The sequence below is a fragment of the Melospiza melodia genome, chromosome 3 (genome assembly GCF_035770615.1).
Source record: "Melospiza melodia melodia isolate bMelMel2 chromosome 3, bMelMel2.pri, whole genome shotgun sequence".
In the NCBI taxonomy this organism is placed as follows: Eukaryota; Metazoa; Chordata; class Aves; order Passeriformes; family Passerellidae; genus Melospiza; species Melospiza melodia.
In genome coordinates, this window is record NC_086196.1 from 48126699 (window position 1) to 48150763 (window position 24065).

The window sequence follows — 24065 nt, forward strand, 5'->3', positions numbered from 1 at the left end:
TTCCTTTTATTTAATTTGAAAATACCTACTTTTGTGCTAGGAAACTTCTCCCCATTTATTATTTTTCCTATTCCATTGTGGGGGAAATCAGTGTTAACCTTGAATTAAGTCTAATTGTTGGAAATTAAATTTTGGAAAGTAGCATCTAAAGATTGCCTCAGCAATCTTTAGGAAAGGAGAGCTGGCTGCTCTGACTTGAGTTAATGGGAGATTGTGACAAAGTACCTTTCTTAATTAGAGAGACCATGACAGGAAGAAAACATGGAAGTGAGGGAAACAGTTAAGGCTCATTAAGATACTCTTTTTTCCCTCAGTCATAAGTCTCTTTATCAACAAATGAAAACATCAGACTAGTGTTGTGCTGAATGTGCAAGAACTATTTTTTCTGTGCTCTTTTCCTGAGTTTCCAACCTGAACTGAAGGGCACCACATTTATAGGTTGGTTGGTGTTGTGCATAATTTTCATAATACCTTTCTTTTTTTCTTCCTCATTTTCAGGACTCAGTAGAAGTCCTGACTTTGCTCCTGTTATCTCTATAGACAGTCCTGTTCTTTTCCACCTTTATGGGAAAAACCAGCTTATATAAGTAAAGATGATGGGACAAGACACAAACTGAATTAAAGAGGGTAGCTGAACCTAGTGAGAATTATCCAAATGCATTTAAAATACAAATGTTATTCTAAAAATGCTTTTTGTTCATGTTATTTGATTTTAAATCCTTCTTGTTTTACATTGGGTGGCATTAAAAATCTAGCAGTTACCAACTTTTCAATGTAACTTACATGGAAATACCACTGTCAAGTTCAGCTTAATGGTTGCTAATGTTTTAGAGAGCAGCCTGTATGAGTATACATTGAGAAAAACTAAGGGAGAGCCAAAAGCTCAAATGGAGATTTAAAAACAAATTGGATGACTGATACCACGATACATGTTGGAAGATACTCTGTTAGTCTGAGCATCCTGACTAGAACATGGCTTTGATTATTTATGTTCTGTTTCTTCAAGTTTCCCACTATGTTTTATACTTAACTGTGGTAGCACTTGGCATTGCCTGTCCTAATCCATTTTGTTTGGGATGTAGCAATTCTCATAGCACAACATTTTCCTCCAGAAGTGTAAACAGCTTTTCCCAGTGTAAGTTGGCAGAAGAAAGGACACTTATTCCCATGGTAGGCACAAAGCCCATAAATGAATCCTTCTGGATGAAAGATTCTCCCTAAGTGTAAGATCATTATCACGACTGCTATAAAAACCTGAATGCTGCTTGGAGAGTCTTAAATATACTTCTGACACTCTTTCCTTGCTGGTGGTGCTCATTATTCTGTGCTTTTCCTGCTCTTTAATCCTAATGTTCTGGAGTTTTATTTAAAGTGAATAAACTGGGAATCCTGGCTCCCACAACTAACCATTTGTCAGCACAAACTGGTCCCAGCACCTTTTACAGGAGGTGCTATTAGTTGTTATTATAACTGTATCAATCAAAGCAGCATACAAAGAATATATCACTATTTAAAGTAATTTACATCTTAAGTTTGGCATATAATTCCTCAAGGGATGGAAGGACATTTAAGCATCATGCCTAGTGAGCAGTGATACTAAATGTTCTCTAAGAACACTAGTCACTGATGTCTCAAGTTATCATGATCAATAGTAAGCGAAGTTACAGTAACTTTGGACGTTTCACAAGTAGAAAATTCAAGGGGAAAAAAGAAATATAAGAAAAACAAAATAAAAAGTAAATAGTCTTCTCTCTGCAGTCTGTAAGCTGGTGATAGGTGAACATTTAGGGATTTAAAATTCAGTCTAAATGAGCATCTAGCACTTCAGATTATCAGATGAACCAGTCAAATCTAGAGAGTTCTTAGATAGGTTTAACATTCTGTGCTGTTACAATGAAATAACATAAGGATACATTTCTTAGTTACATCTCACCATTTGTTGTATCAGAAGAGAAGTAGGAAGCTGTCTGAATCTTGACTGCATGTCAGTTTAGAGAGACAGAGAAAAGACAGAGATTTCCCGTTTATTTGGATTTTTTTGTTCTTTCCCACTAAATATGTTGGCTTGGATAAAAACCCAAAATTTGAATACCTGACTGTGTTTATATGTGTAGAGATGTGTGTGCTTCTGTCATATATACATTATTTATCCACCCATCTATGTTATAAAGAATGCTCAGAGACACAATAACAAGCATTTTCAGTATATTCTTATTTCCACTTGTGCATAACCATCAGCCAAAGGTTAACATTGCAACCATTTTGCAACTGTTTGCAGAACATTAATTATTTCTTCTCACTTCAATGTGTCATTGTAATTAATTCACATTGGAGAATAACATTCAAATTTAATTTACCTAGTTCAGTTTAATTCTGAGTCCTTGTTAGAACGTGGCTTAAACAATGACCGCATTTTATGAAAATATATAACAAGAAAATAACAGCTGCTGCACTCTGCTGGCAAACACCAAGGCTAATGAATGGTTGTCAGTATCAAAACAGATGTCTGTTGGCAGTTTAAAAAATATTCTTTACCAGTCTAAATAAATCCCCAGATTAATTTAACTCTTGTTTGCAGCATGTGGCTCAAGTTGCTTTTCTATGGTGAGGCATGATGAAAATAATGGTTGATTGAAATGTTTTTTGTTCCCCTTAAGAAGTCTGACTTCAGGGTGACATCAGATTTGGCTTGTGGAATTCATAAAAACAGTTTGATTTGATGAAGATTATCTTGTCAGTAGAAGAAGACTTTCCTAATATGCTGAATATATTTATCTGCATAGAGTATTACAGTTCAAAATTCTGGAGGGTATTCCTTGGAGTGGAAAAGGAACATTTAAGGGAAATACAGATAGCTGTATCGTATAATCAAGTGAAATAAAATGGAAACAACTTCAGTGCTCTCCACTCCATATGTCATATTCCTAGCAGTTCTCATCATGTGTACCTTGGGTCATCTTGGATCTACCTCACTTCCTATCATCCCAATGTAAGCAATGTAACACCAACACTCAAAACAATGAACAAACTGCACACAACATCCATAGGCCACTCTTCCATTTGTCTCTCCTCACTCAAGTCCTATTAAAGTCAGTTCTTTATTTTCCCTGGGATGACAAGTTATTTAAAACCTTTCTTGGCTAGTCAGGTCAGTATTAGGAAAGCTCATCTTCTAATGAGGAGTTTTATTTTTTCAGCTGAGATATTCAGTGTACAGAGTCAGAGGTTTGCAGGTCAGGATGGAGCCATGAGTGCAGATTTTAAATTATTTCCTTGAATGTATAAAATTTTTTAACCTTGTAACAGTGTCTCTAGCCTGTCAAGTTTCATAGCTCTAAGTACACTTTCATGGAGATATGAGCATTATGCAATATATTTGGATCATTTTTTTTTCCATAATGGTGACCTTAATACTTGAATAACTTCATCATGATGTTATTCTTTTTCCTTGTTACTTTTTCTCCAAAGCAAACAGCATTTAAGGAAGATTAATTGATTTTGGAGGATGAGTCAACAAATTACATGTTGTGTTTTATCTTTATCATACACAGAAAAATACTGCTACAGTGTGTCAGTAATTCACAATGGCATATAAATAGGACTAAATCCAGCAGAGATCATAGTGTGGCAAACACTGCTCGTTATTCAATTTACTTTTATGGACACCAAGAGGAATTAAAAAGGAGTCTGTAGGTGTTACTGAGGCTTTTTCTGTTTTGCCAGAATAATCCCTAAGTATTGCACATACTTAAACAGTTACAGAGTTTATAAGTAGTGCACAAGCGCAATGCCACTTAATGTAAGCAGTCTTTCCCCACTTGCACTGTTAAAACTTGCTGGATTGCTATATTATTCTTACTGAAAAGTGCAATCTAGTTTTGTACCTGAAGTTTTAGATCTATCTTCCTCTTTGTTGTAGGTATTGACTTGCTCGTCATAGAGGCTTCTCATTAAGATGCAATAAAACCCATGGGAAGAAGTTTTTCCAAATGATTTTCTGTCTCCACAAAGCAACTTTTTATGAACTACTTACTGCTTCAAAACTATGGATTTGGGGTTTTTTTTAATCCTCTCATCTTAGTTTCTAGCAAGTGTGAGGCACTGATTATCTTGTAGAAACCACTGAACTCTGACTTCTTATTCCTTTGATGCTTCTTATGTTGAATTGCTTCTCCCTGCCAAGAGTAGAAGCAAGGCAAGGAGAGAATAGGGTACAAGGAGAGAGAATTTCCTGTGCTTAGAAATTTAAAAAACCATGAATTATAGTTTATCCCACAATTACAGTTTATGGTGCACTAGATGTATGTGGAATTCTGGAATAATTATACTGTGTGAAAAGTTGGTTTCTTTGCTTTCTCTTTGTTCTTCTTTTCACACAGAATCAGTTTTAAAATTGCTTCCTTCTCCTTTGCCTGGTAATAGACTATGCATTTTACAGCATCACTAAAACCAAAATAAGAGACAGAATGTGGCCTCTGAGCAGGAAGTTTGGCTGTGTGATGACAGAAAATCATCTTCTATTCCCTGCCTTTAATTCATGTAGGATTGTAAGAACATCTCTTCTGAATATTGTGTCCTGTGTGATGGAGGGGCGGATTTAGGCTAACAGAGGACCTCCAAGATTGTATCCCAACTTCTGTCTCTCTTTGCCTTTGCCAGTCTGACACATTGGGCACTTAAGCTCATACAGTAGGGATCATCCCAGCTGTTGTGCTCTCTCTTGCTCTGCACTGAAGCTGCACCAGTGTAGGAATGTGTTGAATATGAACATACACTGGAGTGCCCAGGAAAACTGGAAAGCAGTGAGTCACCAGGAACTACAGTATTGGTCCAGTTTTGGGGGATCCTGATGACAGACTGGATGAGTTGCTAATAAAATGTCTAAAGAGTGTTGTCCTTGAGTATGGAAAAGAATTATTTAAGAGGCATATGAGGAAAATAATTATCTGGAGAAAAGCAGACTTTAGAAAAATAATCAGCTTGAAACATTCAAATTGAGGGAAATGCAAATCAGTGAAACTTTTTGTTCAGGGTAATCCGTTTCTTTCATTCTACTCCTCCAGTATTCTTCATGTGTTGCAGAACATAATTTGAAAGAAAGAACTGGTGGCAAGATACACTTAAAATAGTGGCAGACAGACAATAAATTTTATACATTTCTTTGTATTTTCCTATCATAAAAATACAGATGTGGTAGAAGACCAATTCTGACTTTCCTGAGGAACTTTCTGTCAAAAGGATTTGCTAAACGGCATTAAAGGAAACAAGCAAAACCCAACCACAACAAAAGCTCATCAGAAATAGTAACTTTCCTCTTTTTGTAAAAGCTCATGTGGTTTTGAAAAGTCTGTATAAAAAAAGCTGTTTGGGGGCATAGTTCATAATAAAGGTGATAGTAATTTTTCTCCTTACTTCTTTCCTAGATATCCTATGGTCCAGAGCATACATAGCTCCCGAATTAAGCTCTTTATAATTAGCATTAGCTATGAATTTTATATGCTTATCGCACATTGTAGCCACCAAATATCACTATTAGTAGATTTTCAGTTAAAGAAGAACTGTGAGGCTTGAGTTGTTTTTTAAAACAAAATAAATCAAAATGAGCTATGAGGAGGGAATGGAGGAATAGCCTTTTGCCTGTGTCTGATATCTTGGTGGAACTGAGGCACGTTCGTCAATAGCACTGGTGTCCTTTATGCTGCTGGCCATCTTTTGTACAGAAAATCTACCAGTCTTGCTTACAGTTTTTTAAGATTAAGGAAGATTAAGTAATTCTCTCATCTATAGAATTAGTTCCCCTCTGTAGCATGAAGAAAATATAAGGCATTGCATGGAAGTTTGGAGACAATAAAATTGGTAGGATAAAACAAATGAAGAAGGTATTGCATTATAAACTAAGAGCATTTGCACATGAAAAATAAAAGCCTGTGTGTTTCAGAAGCACAAAGATGTGGATCCCACTTGCCCAGTGGGCGGCTGCATCTTGAGAAAGCAAGCTTCAGAAATAGCAGGGAAGGGCCAGGGGTTGAGGGGTAGTTGGTTGAACACATACTCCTAGAGACTGAGTAGCTATCACAGTCCTTGTAGGCTGTGTAGCATAAGGAATCCAGAGCAGGGATAGAAAAGCACATTATTATTCTGCCTGTTACTGGGTTGTCTGTGCTGGTGTTAATATGCTTAGGAAGGAAGAGACGAGAGAAAAGTGGTACAGAAAACTCATTACGTCCCCCAAAATAAAAGGTAAGCTCTCAAATTTACCCATTGAGGTGACTTGAGGTGACATATCAATCTTAATACACACAGGAAGATTTGTAGTATGGCAGTTTTAATGAGCTGTAATAGGGGAATTGGACCAACTCATACTAGAAATAGAGTGCTAGGTTTTCTAATGGGATGGTAATTAGCTCCTGGGTCGTAGCAGTCATGATGGATTTTCCATCACTTCCAAGACCTTAAATCTGATTGTGCACTTCTCCATACAATTAGTTTTGACTGCAGCTTATTAAAGTGACTTGGGAATTGTTGTGTGAGAGTGTCTGCTCGGACTAGAAGAGTGTTTTCTGTTTTAAACTTACTTGTAGTTGATGTGCATTCCTAATCTACAGAAAATTCCAAGGTTCAATTTTACTGAAAGTAAAAAACTACTTTTAAAAGTGCAGATCCCTGGAATACTTCCACTGTGTTGGAAGGAATAGAAACATTCTCCCTCACTGTGGTTCATCTCTCAAAGCAGTATTACTTTTTTTAGATTGGTCTCTGCTCATCCTGATCACCTGTGTCCTCACTGGATCTCCAGTGAGACCTGGCAGATCACCAAGTTCTTGCTACTGTTTTTCAGCAACACTTGAGTGATTCCCTGGACTGTTTCTTAGCCCTTGTGGAGAGTCCTGCAAATTCCAGTGAATGCTGACATGTTACTTGTAATGTAACAGATTGGAGATGAAATCCAAACCTCTTAAACTGTGTGTACAAAGTCTGTGAAAGAATTTGATACTGCTAATTTGGGAAAGGTTGTTCAGCATTTCTGGACTACTCAGAGGTTGTTATGATTCTTCTCATTCTTCAGATCTTCTGTAGCTGTAGTTTTCAAGCTGATTTTGTTCAGTGTAAGAGTATATTACTTTCAAATCTGGCAATAACAAACTGAAAGCAAGGGCTGCAGTTGCTTCAGCAATGTAACTTGCGGTGATGAGGGGAAGTAACCCCTCTTCTCCCCAAAGAGATGGATGTCTGTGGGACACATTCTGCTCTATGATGACTTTATTACTTACATGGGGTTCTACTGGTGTAAGGGGACAATATATTCTCTGGTGTTCTTCCCACAGATAGGCTTGTATTTGATAAGAGTGACATGTCTCACAGCCACTGTGGTTTCCTGAGAGAGGGAAGTCCTGCTTGTCAAACCTAATTTCCTTGTATGACAGGGTAACCCACCAAATTGATCAAGGGAAGCCAATAGATGTAATCTTTTTTGATTTCAGTAAAGATTTTGATTCTCTCACAGGATCCTTCTGGACAAAATGTCCAGCACACAGCTGGAGAAACACATAATGAGATGGGTGAGCTGGTGCAAAGGGTCAAGCACAAAGGGTTACAGTGAATGAGGTGACATCAGACTGGTGACCTGTCACTGGTGGGAGTCCACAGGGCTCCATCCTCAGCCGTGTGCTCTTCAACATCTTCATAAATGACCTGGATGCTGGACTGGAAGGGATACCGAGCAAGTTCGCAAACAATGCGAAGCTGGGAGGAGCTGCTGACTCCCTTGAAGGCTGGGAGGCCCTGCAGAGGGCCAGGCAATCATCAGCCATATGAAGTTCAACCCGGGACAGTGCTGGACTCTGCACCTGGAACAGGGCAGCCCCAGAAGTATGAACAGACTGGGGAATGAGAGATGCTGGAAAGCAGCACCACAGAAAGGCCCCTGGGGACCCTGGTTGATGACAAGTTGAACAAGAGCCAGCAGTGCCCTGGCAGCCAGGAGGGCCAACCCTGTTCTGGGGGCATCAGGCTCAGCATCACCAGCCAGGCATGAGAGGGATTGTCCTGCTCTGCTCTGCACTGGGGCACCCTCACCTCGAGTGCTGGGGGCAGATCTGGCTGCCATAATATGAGAAAGAAATTGAACTGTTAGGGAGTGCCCAAAGGAGGGCAATGAAGATGGTGAAGGGCCTTGAGGGGAAGGCATTTGAGGGGCAGCTGAGGTCACTTGGTCTGTTCAGCCTGGAGGGGAGACCTCACTGCAGTCTACAACTTCCTTGTAAGGGAAAGTGGAAAGGCAAGCACTGATCTCTTCTCTGTGGTGACCAGTGACAGGACACAAGGGAATGGCCTGAAGCCATCCAAGTTTTGGATATTAGAAAAAGGTTCTTTACTGAGAGGGTGCTTGGGCACTGTAACAGGCTCCCCAAGGAAGGGGTCACAGCCCCAAGCCTGACAAAGTTCAGGAAGTGTTTGGACAGTACACATGGTCACATAGTGTTGCTCTTGGGGCTGTCCTGTGCAGGACCAGGAGTTGGACTCAGTGATTCTTGTGGGTCCCTTCTAACTCAGAATATTCTGTTATACTGAGTTCTCAACAATGCAAGGGGGAGCTCCAGGAGAATAAAAATCATGTTTAATTTTGCAAGATGGAATGTGTCTCATAGGGGCTACTGCTTTCTTCCCCACTTCTCCTTCCTTGTCTTCTCCCTTCTCTCCCCACTGCTTTGTTCTGACTTATACTCTCTGCTTTATTTCTGCCTGCTGTGCTGAAGAGATGCCATCCACAAGAAAACCTCTCATCAATGCACTGGGCACAGAAAAAGTTCTGGTAGGATCCAGAAGCAGCTTGAGCCTGACCTAGCTGAAACAATAATCTGAAGATACCAAATCATCCATTATTGTAGCAGCTTTAGTTGCATCTGTTCTAGCTCATAGAAAAATAACTCTGAAGGGAATTATTTTATTATCTGTAATTTTAGCTAAACACTTTATTCCCTGTCAGAGTAATCTCTCCTACTTTTATGAGTCACTATCGTAGCATAAATCTTTTAATATTTTTTCTGGACTAACTTGCTGATGGCTCATCACAGCAAGGTTTTTGTTTGTTTGGGTTGTAAAACCAGTGTTTTTTCAATCAGTTTGGTTTGGATGAAATGGTTTCTGTAGTAAAGTCCTCAATGTGGGAAAATGTATTAATTCTCAAAGCTGTGTGAGTAGCTTCCCCAGGCTGCCCAGAATCATACAAGAGTGGTGCAGTAAAAGCCATTTTCCCTTTGAACATTTTGAATGAGTGGGCTCTGAGAAAGTCTCCAAGAGACTCTTGTCCTTCTTTTTAATACAGTCCTGTTCAGTGTTGTGTTCAGTTCACATGTTAGTCATGTTTCAAGGCTAAGGTGATCATGCAGACCCTGAGATCAGCTCAGATGATTAGAGCATGGTGCTAATAATGCCAGGTTTGCAGGGGTTGATGTTCCTTTTGGGTCCCTTCCAACTCAGAGTATTCTGTGATGCAGAAGAGGAGAAAATCATCCATTCAGCTTCATGGATGTAGTGGCTTATGTTGTAGTTTCTAAGTTACTTGTGTTTCCCATGGTCCTAGCTGCAGTCGAAGGATGGTGTCTCCTGTGCTTGATAGTGCTGCTCTTCTCTCCCCACTGTTCAGTCTGAGAGCTGAGCAGTTCACAGGGAATGCATCTCTACAGTTGCAATAGAGATGCCAAAGCTATAAATGACCTGACTTGGTATTATCTGCTCTAGGTTTGTGTTTAATGTGCAAATTGCAGTTCCAGAAGAGAGAAACAGCACAGTCTTTGTATTGCAACAAGGCTCCAAGTTACAGAAAGGTATCTTGCAGTGCTGACCTTACTTGCACTGCATGTGGGGCTTGTCCTTGGCTCCCAGTGTGTGTTGTGGACAAATGGTCTGACTACCTTGAGCAGTCTGATTTTGTTACAGAAACCACAAGTTAAAGCAACAGTATTGCTTATGACCTGTCAGGGCTTGTAAAGGAAAACAGCAGCTCTTCAGAACTCTCCGTCCCCTGTTCTTTTAAGCATCCATGGCTAAATTGTTTGTCCCCAGCCTTTCATCAGTGTTCCTCAAAGGCCAACACTACAGAGCACTACACACAGCCAGCTCTGCTTGGCTGGGAGTTCCCTCCCATTAACAGGGACTGACTGTCCTCAAACCAGTATGTGTTATCCACAGAGGCCTACAAATCTAGTTAAAATAGTCCATGCTTTTTCTTGTGGTGTGAGGATATGAAAAAAACCCAACAACTTTTCTTCTCTATTCTGGTACAGAGGATTTACGTTTAGTTCTCACTGTCTTAAGTCTGTGAAGGAAGTGAAATTTTATCTTGCTTTTCTGGCTCTGTAGACAAAAAGTTCTTGCATATGCAAGCAGCTGTCAGAAAGTTCCAGCAATACTTTCTGAGCTTTCCACAATTGTGTGGTCTCTGTCACACAGTACATACGGATTTATTGTATTGGGCTTTAGAGACCTCCTGTGAATTCATTTAATACTGACCATTTAGGGTCCAGTTTTATTGCCATTTTATTGCAAGCTTTGAAGAACAGTGTGATGTAGATTGTTAAGAAATATTTCCTGCCCCTTCATTCAGGGAAGATACTATTTAAGTAAAAGCAAAGATGAATGCCTGTACATAGCAAGGAATAGGCAGACAAATTATAGAAATTGTAAGTCCTGTTCCTAATTGAGAAATAACTATTCAGTCCTGCTGTAAAAGTCTATTTGGTTTAGGTTGGGGGTGACTCTGTGAGGGGGTTTGCTGGTTCTGGCTCCTTGCCAGATATCACAGCAGCCACAAATCCTGTGGAGGGTGTGGCTGTAGAAAAATCTTCAGGAGGTTCTTTATCTGGGGACAAAAGTGCTGTGTCATGCTGCTTTCTCAGACTGGATTTTGAAAGTGTTTCTGGCACTGGATTTTTTTAACATCTCTCTCAGTGCAGTGTGAAGGGATACTAGAGTATCTTTTACCTCTACACAGCTCTCTTGTCTTCTTACAGCATTGTTTCCTAAGTCAAGCAGGTTTTTGGGATCATGTCTGCTTGCTCTGTGAACAACTTTTGAAGTGGACCAATACTTTTAGGCAGATTGGCAGGAGGGCACTGATCTCAGGGGCATAATAATCATACAGGCTTGAGGAAGAAGCCAAGGAGGATGGAGAGACACCCCTTATTAGTGTCTCCCCAAGAAAAATAAAACTGTGGGACAGACTTGTGCCATTTTAGACAACAGGAGTACACTTAGGAGAAAAACTGTATAATGCCATATCTTGAAGGTCTTCTTCACTTACCCAGTGGCATCTGGCATCATTATTTAAAAATTTAAATTTATTTAAATTGTCCAAGATTTTGTAAAGGTATGTAGAGGACATATGTAGGATACACATAGCCTGACTCAAATGTAAACTAGATGCCTCTTGAAACTGGCAGTGGATAGTTCAAACTTCCCATATATCAACAATTAAAGAATAAAGAGTGAAAAGTAGGAAAATAGTCATAAAACATTTCTTCAGAAGAGTGTGGTTTAGAGGGAGGTAGTACTCTCAGCATACAGCAGATGAGACCAGTATAATTTGGTGCCATGTTTTTCTTCTTGCTGTTTGATGTGTTAACTCTCTGGGACAGCACCATACTACAATTTCAGCTTGTAGGTTCAGCACGATAGAGCTCCTCCCAGAGGTGCTGCTCTCTAGAGCAGGTTGTGTGCTGCTGTGCAGTGTTTGTCTTCCTTGTTTTTAACCAGCTTCATTATATCTCTTCTCTGGACTTGTTCCTGCAGCCATTTCCAATTGCTACAAGGATAATTCGCGGGTATTTGAAAAATGTGTGTTTGTGCCTTCATAGGAAGTGATGTCTGCTTTCAGGATCTGAAGGGGGTTATTATAAACAGTTCAGACTACTGGAAGAACAATAGGTGTGGTTTGGATTCCAATTTAGTATCCAAATAGTGCCATTCAGTTCTAGATGGGAAACAATTTGGAAGTGTTAGTTTAAATGTCAGATATACCAGAAGTTCCTCCACAGCCTGGCACCCTAGTAGGCAATTTCTTCATTCAGTCTCTCTGCTTAGGAGTAGAAGCACTTGTTGCCCTTAACCAGAGGTGTGGAGGCTGCTCAAATTGCACCTTAGAGTAGTAATGAACTGTCACCTTCCTTAAACTACCCCAAAAGTAGTTTATTTTTTAATGGAAGTTAAATAATTCAGTGGACTTTTTAGTTTGATTACGCATCAAAACCAACAGCATATTTGGTATCTCTAGAGAATTTTTGGTGACAATGCAGCAAATCAGAATTTTGTAAGAAGAACATTATTATTAACATACTTATTACCTCATTAATATAACTGAGGAAGAAAAATGTGAATACTTCTTCTCTAGGAGTTGACACAGGAAATAGTATTTTCTGATTCTGCATCTAAGGAAAATAAGCTTAGATATGACTTAAACAATTCTTTTTGCAGGTTATAGGTTTTTGGAAATACATTTCCTTTATTATCTGTAGCTCTTGTATGCCAGCCCAACGTACTATAAACTGCTGTTCTGGTGACTGTCAGCACTAGTGCAGATATAATATTGGATCTGTGGGAGTTCTTACTGAAAGTTTACTTGCAGTTTAATACCAAAGGGTCAACTTGAAGTACTTTGTTAAAAATCCCATTTGTTTCTTAATGTCAGACCAAAATAAAAGCCAAGTATTTATTTTCTTCCAACTTAGCTTTGATATAGGAATACTGTTTCCAAATGTCTCCCATCCACGTACTTTTTTCTGTTAGTTGTCTTTGGGTTTTCTGGATGTGAATTCTGTGCTTTGGGCTGGGTGTGCTAAAAGGTTCCTTAACGCTAGTGAGTTCCATTACTTCACAAACACATTCCTAATCACTTTGAAAAGATAATAAATATCAGCTCATAAATTAGTTATTTGCCCCTGCTTCCTAATATTATAGTCAGTATGTAAGAAGCCACCTATGGGATATCTTTATTCTTGTCTTATGTGTGACAAATATGGACAGATAATACAAGGTACTCCAAAGAACTGGTCAGGGAACTGCTTTTTCCCCATGAAAATGCTTGATTTTTATGGAAAGCAAACAACCATAAAAAGTCACAAGTCCCAAAACTATGTAGGAAACTTTTTTGAGATGAAAACCAGATCTTTTAATGAAAATTTCTGAATTTTTACCTTTTACAATGCAGGTTGGTTTTGTGGGGGGTTTTTTGGGGGGTTTTTTGTTTTTTTTTTTTTTTTTTTTTTTTTTTGGGGGTTTGGGTTTTTTGGGTTTTTTTTTTGGTGGTTTTTTTTTTTGTTGTTTTTTTTTTTTTGTTTGTTTGGGTTTTTTTTGTTTTGTTTTTTTGTTTGTTTTTTTTGTTGTTATTGTTGGTTTCTGTTGGGTGGTTGGTTTCTGTTTGCTTGTTTTAGGGTTGATTTTGTTTTTATGGCAAGTTCCAGTTTCTGGTTTCCTTTGTTTGAAAAAACATGTATCCATATAGATTGAAATTTGTTTTTGGAGATATGTTTTAAAAGATTATAGTACTGATCCTTTTTAACATTAACTGAAGCATTTTTAAACTTTTAAAAAAAAATCTGAAGGCAATTTGACAAGTCATGCAAGTAAAATACCCTTTCTCTTGATAGAAATGAAATGTGGATGTTTTAAGATTGTGATAAAAATACTTTGGAAATGTGTGTTGTGCTGTTGTACTTCAGCATTTCTATGACTCCTAAAAAAGGTACTGCCCAGTTTGTTGAGTAGAAATTTCCCAAACAGCACAATAAATTGGAAGGTTTGGTTATGCTATGTGGCATTCTGTGAGAGTATTTTATTCCTACATGGAAAGAACCCAAAGTTTAAAAAAACCCACAAGAATATGATGTGTTTTATGGGCACTACCCAAAAAAGTTTTATGCAAAAAGTACGCAAATATATCTAAAAGGCCTGGGGGCAGGTGGTGGAAAATATATGGCATTAAGATGTTTCTCTACCTTTGACTGTAAAAGTTGAATTTCTTGGTTGAAGAGAAGAGTTTAAGGGAAAGTTCAACAAACTGTAAAATGGGATGAATAAATGCAGTATGTTAACAAACTATGGAGGCTACTTGGAAGGATGGCTGCCAAGCACACGGGAATAAATGGGAACTATTGAAGTGAATACATGAAAGACTTCTGCTCTCCTTTTGCCAGAGGGAGAAACCCTTTTGAATAAAGGTGAAGGAGGTTCAGCAAGGTGGGGAATGCACTCACCCAGGTACACACTAAACCTGTATTTCTCAAACTCAGGGGCTTATATAGAAAGGCAGCCTTGAAGAGCTGAATCCATGTTTTAAAGACAATTTTTCACTATTACGACATATTTCTGGAAAGCATGCATTTATTTGCTTTTACTGCCAGCAGCTGCTCATGCTCTAGAGCAGGTGGGTCAGGATTTAGACTTGTAGCCAATATTTGCAGATGCTTTTCACTCTCACAGTCTGGTGGAGCTTAATAGTTGCTCCCAGTAGAGAAGTGCTGGTCAATATGGCAGTGGCATCAAAGGGGGTATTAAGTGCTGGTAGCTGTGTAGGCATAGCTTGTGTGATTTCAGATGAAGTTTGTTTGAAAGAAGGGAAAGATAATCACACGTAGATGGTACACCCAAATAAAGAGGCATCTCTGCAAAAAAAAAAAAAATTGAGATATGTAACAAATTTAAGGAATACTTGTTTTAGAGTTTACTCCATGAGGCAGGGTTTACTCCACCACAAATTTAAGGAATACTTGTTTAAACCCTTACTCCATGAGGCAGGGTTTACTCCACCTTTTTCCTACCCTGCAGGGCTACTCTGAAACTAAAACTTTTAAAATAAACACAGTGTAATACATACACTCAAAAAATGTAAACAGTTTGTTTAGCTCTTTCGGAATGGGGCTCAGTAGTGGGTGTGATACACAGGAAAGAATGAAACAGTGGTTTTTTGGTGGCTTTTATCCTAGCCTAAGTGAGATGGACACATCAGGACAGCTTGACCTCTGAAGTCTTTCATTCTTTCCAGTCTGTTGATACTAATGAGGCTCTCTGGCAGAATGATCTCCCCTCTTCTGTCATATCTTCACTTCATCCATTCCTGACACCCTTTCTCTTTGTTCTCCACACGAAAAGCTCATTTACTTGTTGTCTTGCTGGCTGTAACTGCTGGGGTTCATTTCCTTTCTGTGCATTTTCTTCAAAAGGCTTGAAATGTCACATAGCTACATGTCCTGCTGAGATGCTCTTGTCTTATTAATGTACCAATGGGTGTTTTTTAATGAGAAAACATGAAAGTACCATGAGCCTCCTCTGCACCTCCCCAGACTGATCATGAGAAATTGATGAATTGTGTGAAGTCTGCAAAGACTTGGGAATTCATTTTAAGTCTGTTTGGGTAAATATGCACAAATAAGGGTTTGTTCTTTAGGAAATGGTTTGAAATTGGCTTTTCCAAATAGCATATTTTGATGAGGGCTCAGAGCTCTGAGGCTGAACACAACCTGGCACAGCATCCCCAGAATGATATGGCTAATAAATTCTCCTAATGCAATAATGGCAACTTAGATAACAGAGGCTTGCATAAACTGTTTCCACTGATTTCCATCTCTCAAGTTAGTAATTTGGGGCTCATGTATTTTCTAACAAGAGCCATCAGATGCTCGTGGGGTGGGTGCTGCTCTCACTGCTGATCTCCTGAGGACGTGATGCAGCATAGACCTCCTGACAGGGACCAGGTTCCTCATCTCAAGACTGGGTTTGTAACTGATGGTGTGTGGTTGTTCCTTTGTTGTAGGCTGAAGCAAAAGTCATCATCCCAATAGTGCTCTTGAAGAGAACTCTAGTAGGTGTTTTCTTCTGAATTTGGGAGCTTCACTTTCAACTCTCTGACATCAAGTTCTTGGTCTAAGTGATGTTTGTTTTGGCTACACTCTTTGTTCCATGGTGTTCATTGTATAAGAGAGAAGAGAAGGCAGGAGAGCCAAAAAAAGAAAAAAAAAAAAAGGGTAGGCAGTTGTTTAATCTCTGCACTGTGTTTTAAACAGGTCTGGAGAGAGCTGTCTCTCTGTCTACAGTTAGGCTGTGTGAGGCAGGCCCATTGCAGCTCATGAAGGAATGGTTTGGTGGTTTCCTTAGTGGAGACCTTCTTCTCTTGGTTCTTCCTACCCACCATGTATGGGCTGTGCATGACTTTGAATTAAGGGATGTGGCTGGTATCAGTAGGAATGACAGTTCATCTAAACACCCAGGACCACAGATTTTAAAAGCCTCAGCTTTGGCTTAACAATAGGGTAGTTGCTATGGCAAGGGGGTTTTTATTTGGTTTTGAGTAGTTTTGAAAGTATGTCAAGCTCAAGATGTGATATCATGAATTATTTGTGCCTACATTACTTTCAGGAGAAACTGAGGCACAGGTTATGGACCTAAGGGGTTTCTGAACAGTCACACTGCTGATCTGAAGAGGTGGGGACACGTGCTAGGCTGCAGCTGGGAGCATGCCTTTGGCTGCTGTATGCCTTTCCTGAGCAGTGTCCCGTGCCAAGATACTTCCCACACTGCAATGCTCCAGGGTGTCCCCATGCCCAGTATTGCACAATTCCAACCCCAAAGTGAGGACAGGAGGGTTGGAACCAGCTAAACTTTAAGGTCCATTCCAACCCAACCCCAAAGCGAAGGTTCTATGATTCTGTGCCAGATGGAGGCACTCAGCACAGCCATTGCCCTCGAGGCTGGCTGGATGCGCCGTGGGGCACTCTGAGCCAGGTGTGTCTCTGCTGCAAGCACGGGAGAGGCTGCACTCGCAGCAAGGAGCAGGCCCTGTCCTCCATACCTGAGATTGGCTGGGGCCTGCATTGTATTGTCCACTTTGTAGCTGAGACTAATCTGCTTGCGTGAAACAGGAACAAATGGGGCAGAGTCCACCTTCTGTCACCTGTAAGGAGTTCTGTGTAAGAAATGCAAAGAGCCACCCAAAGACAAAAGAAAGGTTCACCTAATCACCATCCTGTTACTGGTGATAGCCAGCTGGGGAAGCCTGGAGAGGAATATAAGAGCACAGCAAGCCTGTAGTGATCCCTCCACAGAATATTCCCCCAAAATCCAGGGATTTATGGTTCAGGTATTCCCTAAATGCAATGGTGGTAACTTTGTGTTCAGGAATCCTCGATAGATTTTCATTGTGAATTTTCCAATTTTGACCATATACACACTTTTACACTTATTTCTGCTGATATGTTTTGCAGCTTAACCACCTATTGTATAATCAACAGTCTCTCATTTGCTTTGAACTTCTTGCCACCTGCTAATCTCATTTAATGCCCACAGTGGGAATTATACTTTGACACCAGAAGATCCCTTGCTGAGCATGTGATGTGTGCTGCATGGGCAAATGGGAGTCATAAAACAGGGATGCTTTTGGTCTGTGCTTTGTGAAGGCATGTCAGACTACCACTAAAACTCCTTTTCCTCTGCAAGAAGAGTTTCCAAAGAGTGACTCACTTGGTACTGTCAGGTAAAAAAAAAATTAAATCCTGAAATCTAGTTTGAAGCCTAGGGGAGGAGGTGTGGGAAAGGAATGATGAGGAAGTTTCAGATGAGACCTTGTCTTGATACATGCATTGAATACTGTAACCAAAAATCCATTTATAGTGAGGTCAAAAGTTCAGAGGAAAATAAAGCACTACAGGAAATAAAGAAATAAAGAAAATAAAGCACTAAAGGAAAAGTATGGCAGGGATTTCCCTTACAAAAATACATCTCAAAATGTGAAACTGTCCTTGAAAATAAGAACAGTAATATGTAACAATAGCACAAGACTGGATGGATAAGTTATTGATGGCAGCAGATCTTTAAATTACATAGAGCAGTGGGGAACACTCAGAGCTAAAAGATAACACCTGCATATCCCCATATGTTCTTTTTTTAACATCTGGCCTCCTGTGTTGCTGATTTCATTGGCAGCAGCAAAATAAATTTTGCCTAATCTCTGATTTTCATTCCAGATAGCATCTTCCTTTTTCCAGCAGCCAGTAGTTACCAGGATGTAATGCAAGAATAGTAGCTTACTGTTATGCACTGGTGCCTTGGCCTTGCAAATCTCACAGTCCTGACTCCCGTGTTGATGAGCTGTGCTGTTTCTTTGTGGGTTCTGTACCTTCAGGTTTCAGGGGATTACCTGCATGAGTGAGGCTTTTGGATATCTGAGATCATTATAAGTGCATCCTGTGTGCTCAAATTAAGTTTTTGTATTTTAAAAGCATATAATTTTTTCTTTCTATTTCATATTTGTGTGTGTTTATCTAAACCTTATTGTGATCATAAAATCAAAAGGGAAACCAGTCAGAAGCTTCCAGGATTGAGGTTTCATGATGCCTAACATCCATACCTTCTTCCACTTACAGCCTCACACATTTTGAAACAAAAAAGCCCTGTTTTGGTGGGTTCACACGCTGAAGTTTGCAGAGTTCGTCATCCCAGTAGTATGCAAGCAAATGTAGAAACATCCATTTTAAGGTGTTTTACCCATCACTTTTCTTGAATGTCATCCCTGTCAGCAGGAGTCTGAACCAGACAGTTGCCACTGAAACAACACAAAAAAATCTTTTCTAGGACTGTAAATATAGGATCAATAGATACTGTGAGAGCTTCTTGAATCCACTTCCCTTAACTGTTCTGACCAAATAATTGTCTAATCTCTTCTTAAAAACCTGCTCTAATGGAGGGTCCACATTTCCCACATACAGTCTTTGAGTGCTAAACTTTCCCACTAGAAAGCTTTCATTATGTTAAATTTGCATCTCCCTTGTGCAATCAAAGCCATTAATTCTGTTCTATTGCAACAGGCATTGGGAAGAGTTCCCTGCTTTACAGTAGCATTTTATGTGCATAAAGCTTATAGTTTTCCCTCTGCCTTCTCTTTTCCAGATTAAATCTCCCCCATTCCTTTGATCATAACCTGCTATTCTCTAGATCTCTTCCTTGAAGAGGGCTACCAAAAATGGATGCAGAAATTCAGACCTTGCCTTAATAGCATTTCAGGAAGTAGAAGTTTTAGAAATTTCATTGAATATATTTCTATAGTTTAGTATGACATTTGGCTTCATCCATCTAAGGGTAACCTTTGCCGCCTTTGTGTCAGAGTGGAACTGTAACAGGAATGGCAAGCCTGTGTTGCTGAGTCACGTGTGGTCTGCAAGGGGAGCATGTATTGGGCTGTGTAGGGTACTTGGAAGCATTCCTTGTGACTGGAGCCAGAGAAATGGCTTAGACACTGGAATTTGTTCCTCAGACTGAAGTGTGGGAGACTCATTTTCAATTTGGAATGAATCCTACAGTTCTCCTTAAGGAACTGAGCTTGAAGAACTGGGATGAATGCTGCTGCCAATTGAAGACAGCCAAGTAGTCACTCAAGCTACTACTGTAAGACAGGAGAGTGGTTTTCCTGACCATCCCTGCTACAAAGAGTAAAATCTAGCCAAACACTCCTCATTTGTAGTACTTGTATTTAACTACAAAGGCAGCTCTATACAGCTAGAAATGGTCTAAGCCAAAGATATCCAAAGGGTCAGTTTGTGCTGAGTGAAGTCCATTGGTTATCACTGAGATGGAGAAACAGGACTGCCGAGCAAAGAATCATAGGGATCCACTTCTGTCATGCATAACACTCTAAATATAAAACACTGTCTAGAGCCAGTCTTAGATACAAAGTACTGAGCTGGTGTGTTAACAATCAGCACCAGTGTTGCACAGCTCCATGAGAAACCTGCAAAGACCACTTGTCTTCCCCAGTACAGACATGCACTTGCAGCTGTAACACAAGCTCTTCTCTATTAGTCCGACCTATGAATGAATAAACACTGATAAGAGACGCTTAAATGTTGTGCCTGAGCTATGTTTTGACAGCTGTCACTTGTACTGTCTCCTGCTAGGTCTATCTTTTAATTACATCAGGTTAACACAATGTTTCATCTGTCACCCTTGGCTGATAGCAGAAAGGGACAAATTTAGCCATGGAATGAACAGGTTTAGCTTTTCTCACTGCCAGGATGCAGTGCTTGCTGCTCCCCTCTTGAATCACTCACTATCCACAGTCAGTTATCATGGTTAGAAAGAGAAATGGCCTATCTGAGGGTTGGCAGTGGCTCAGGGAATTGGCATGTGCTTAATATGACATTGTGGTCCAGTAGCTAAAACATTTTTAACTGAATCTGAGGCATGTGGTCCAATTGTAAATCCCATGGGTTAACTGTATTTTCATCACCTAGAGATGTCTGAGAACTGACTGGAGAATGAAAAAAAGTAGTCTTAGCTCTTGATCAATTACTTAAACTGTGTATGCATCTTTCTATAGCAGCACTTTAGTGCTGCTGCAAATAGGAATTGCTCAAATATTCCCAGAGAATAAAATGGAGAGCCTTCAAAGTTAGTGTTCCCTCTACGTGCAGACTTCTAGATGGGGGATGTAGGTAATTACCTTTAATGGCAAGTTTCTGGGGGCAGGATCAGTCTGCTGGGGAAGTGATTCCATATCACACATCTTCAGTGAGTTCTGTACTGTTGCTGGGATCTTGCATGTGAATAACAAGCCTTGGAAATACTCTTTGCAAGTGGGTTGGCTGCTGTAGAACAAAGATTGAAACCAGTTCAAAGAAAAGTATCCGCTAACAGCTTGGAATATATTTTTAAAATGACCCTGGAAAATGAATTTCCTTTGGAAAACTTGTAACTGGGAGGAACTCAGAATAGACTCTTTGCTGACTGCTGCAGAACTGTATTAAGATGGAGCAAAATATAGTAAGGTACAATAAATGTTACAACTTGCATATAGAAGTTCAGAGTATTGCAATGTTTTCCAAATATAAGAATTCTAAATTTAAGGAAGACTGGTTAGATTATCCTACCTTCTACCATGCAGTAATGTGCTCTAACAGAAAGTAATGGGCACATTTAGTAGTTTCTTTAAGATGCATCATTAAGTAAAAATAATGACATTCATGATATTGATAATTCACTGGAGCTGACAATTTGTAATCCTTACGATCCAGATTTTATTTTACCTTTGTCTCTTCCCAGATTCAGAAAAGCGAAAGGGCTATTTTTTAAATGAAAAAGGAAAAGTAGTTCCACTTTCATGCATTCCAGCTCCAGCCAGTTCTGCAAAGGCCACTACAGTGGAGGTCTTCTGGCTGGCTGTCAGCCTGAAACCCTTCATGGCCAGCTGGTGACACAGGAGAGACCACACCAAGGGGCTGATGCCAAGCAGGGAAATTGCAAAGGACTATCAGTACTTTGTGTTAGCACAAAAGTCCCCAATTTCTGTCACACAAAATTTCATTGTTTTGTTCTTACTTCTTTTCTTGTTTGCATTCTATCACTCCTTTGCTTTTGAGAAAGTTCACACATCACTGAGATACTGAGCTAGCAGATAGAGCACAGGTAATTTTTCTCAGAGAAGTAATGACTCTCATGTTTGTCTGATCTGGCAGATTCTCTCTTTTTTGTTGTTCTTTTTTTTTTTTTTTATATTTTGGTGTGGTTTTGTGTTTTTTTTTTTTTTTTTTTTTTTACAACATTTGTTTCCGTAGCCTGAAATAACTTCCCCTATTTCACCATCACTGCTATGACAGGTCTCCTGTTTCCATTCTGGACTGTAATCTCTCTCACAGTGAGGGAGGAAACTGTAGATGACTGAGCATTCTCTATTCAGAGAAAAATCACAGTAGCACAGGATATTTGTAGCTGGGAGAGACCCACAAGGATCTTTGAGTCCCCCTCTTAAGTGGACAGCCCATACAGGAATTGCACCCACAATCTTGGCATTATTAGCACCATGCTGACATCCCTAAAGGAGATTTTCCCCCCCACACTCCTTGCTGGAAGGAGTTGTCTGCAGGTCAAGTGGGTGAGTTGGAGTGAATCACAGAGGAGAGAGTGAACAGTCAGTTTGGGGTCATCTCTATTCTACCTCCCTTGTCTCTTTTCTTCCATTTTCTACTCTTACTGGAACTATCTCTTTCAAGATCTTTCCTGAGAGCAAAAGGGGGCAAAGAAAGCAAACCTCTCTCATTTTTTCTCTAGCTGTCAGCCAAAAGCTAGTCAGACTTTAGCACCCATGAAACTGTGAGGAGTCATTTCTCTGCTTCTGTGCTAGTTCCTGCTCATCTTGGTGAAATTCCTCCTACCTTTCTACTTTTGTAGAAAGGAGAAGCGTTCTCAAAAGCTCTGCATACTGACATAAACCCAAAGCACTTTCCTGGAGTGAGAAGAGGTTTGTGATAGCATGAGTGTTATGGAGCCTGTGCATGCTGCGAACCTGAGACTTCCCAGGAGCAAAAAAGGAAAGGCCAGGGCATGCAGAGTGTATTGCAGCTGCTCAGCTGACTTCACCTTCCCCTCCCCACAGCCCTGGAGCCTCACACAAGGGCTCCAGGGCCCTGTTCCAGCCAGCAGGCTGTCACAGTCCATCATGGCAGGGGCACTGCTTTGCTCTTGCTCGCTGTTCCACGGAGTGGTAGCCCAGCTCTTAAAAGTCCTGCCTGCCAGAGCTGCTTTGCCACTGCTCTGGGCTGCAGTGGGCAATTGCAGCTACAACTACATGCTGCTGGCATTGCTGCAAGAAGTTTTAACTTTGACTAAAAAACATGCTGGTTGTTAAAGGTAATTCTTTTTCCAGGGCTGGCTGGCTGCTGGCTGGCTTCTCTGAAGAGATTTCAAATTGCAGTATAAATATGGAAGAAATTCTGCAAACTTACCAGGAATATGGGGCAAAGCTCTTTCCTATCTCATCTGTGCTTTTGTCTTGTTCTTTCTTCCAGTTTGTAGAGCCCTCTGCTCCTTTTCTTGCTGTAGAGTAGGTAGGAACATTTGGCTTTTTGCAATCAAAGCAGCTAGGGGGGTCTCAGTGGGATTATTTTTACATGTAAGCATTGCACAAGTCCAGCTCCAGGAAAAGAGGCCAATATTTTCTTTAACACATGCTGATATAAAATAAGAACAACTCTTCTAAAAACTAAGACACTGAGATGGCCTTGAATTAGATCCAACAGCCTCAGATTGATTACAAAACTAAATCAGAATGAATGTTCTTTTATAGTTCTGCTGCACAATGGTCCCTGGACTTAGTGAACCTGGATGTCAAATATATAGATAAGAATGATCTATATTGAAGCAGAATAAAGGGCACATTTATCTTACTGTGAATTAAGGGTCCATTCTTTGTGAAATTCAGCTGTAACTTTACTGTGTTTTAATAAATCTAAGAGCAAAATCAGATCTCTGCTACTGAGGAGAGGATGTTGCAAGCCAGCAGCTTGTTTCACTCAGTTGTGCTCCTTTGCCAGAAATTCGTCTCTTCTCTCCCAAAAATGGTACTGTAATGTTTCTTGTGCTACAGAAACCCAGAGCAGATGCCACAAAGGTCGTCTGTCCTCCTTCTCATTTAAAGGCTGTCAGGGTAGAGCCTCTATTAACATTGTAAGTTTTAACTTGCAGAGCGAGAACCTGAATAAATTGTAAAGAACTCCCATTGCCTTTCACAAAGAGATGAACAGTCCTTTTATGCTTTACGTAACTGCAGCATGCTTTGGAAACAAGGTTACATCTATTTCAGTCCTTGTGACCGAGGCAGCTCAGGCAGCACTAACTACAGGCAGGTTTCCAAGCAGAGAAAAGAGTTGGGGCCTGCAGCATTTTGGGAAAGACAGCATTTGGGAATGAAGGAGCCCCAGGACCTACACTTGCCAGGAGCCACACATTCACACAGATGCCTGGTACTCCTTGTAGGTTGATTGGCACTGTCACCTGCCAAAAAGGAAGCATCTCCTGCTGGCTTCCAACCAGCACGCAGAGTCTCTAATTTAGGAAAGCAGAGTACAGTCTTGCATGCCAGTCCTGAAAAGCTACCAACCCTGATGTGGAAACAAGTACAGGCAAATCTGTAAATCTCTAGCCAAGAATAAAAGCACACTCGCTTCTGAATGGAAACATTTTCAGCGCATGGTGAGATGAAGGGACTTCATTAAGCCTGGGGGAAACTCAGGGACATCTGCTTGCAGCTA

At 40.1% G+C, this 24065-nt stretch overlaps 1 long non-coding RNA gene across 1 annotated transcript; it reads right to left on the bottom strand.

The window, feature by feature from the left end:
- Nucleotides 1–13418: 13418 nt before the first annotated feature.
- LOC134416739 (uncharacterized) lies at nt 13419–22969 on the bottom strand. The gene is made up of 4 exons (XR_010027359.1): nt 22761–22969; nt 20483–20627; nt 18395–18589; nt 13419–14657 (listed from the first exon to the last, which is right to left on the bottom strand). It is a non-coding gene; the product is annotated as an uncharacterized LOC134416739 (long non-coding RNA).
- Between the last annotated feature and the right edge of the window lie 1096 nt (nt 22970–24065).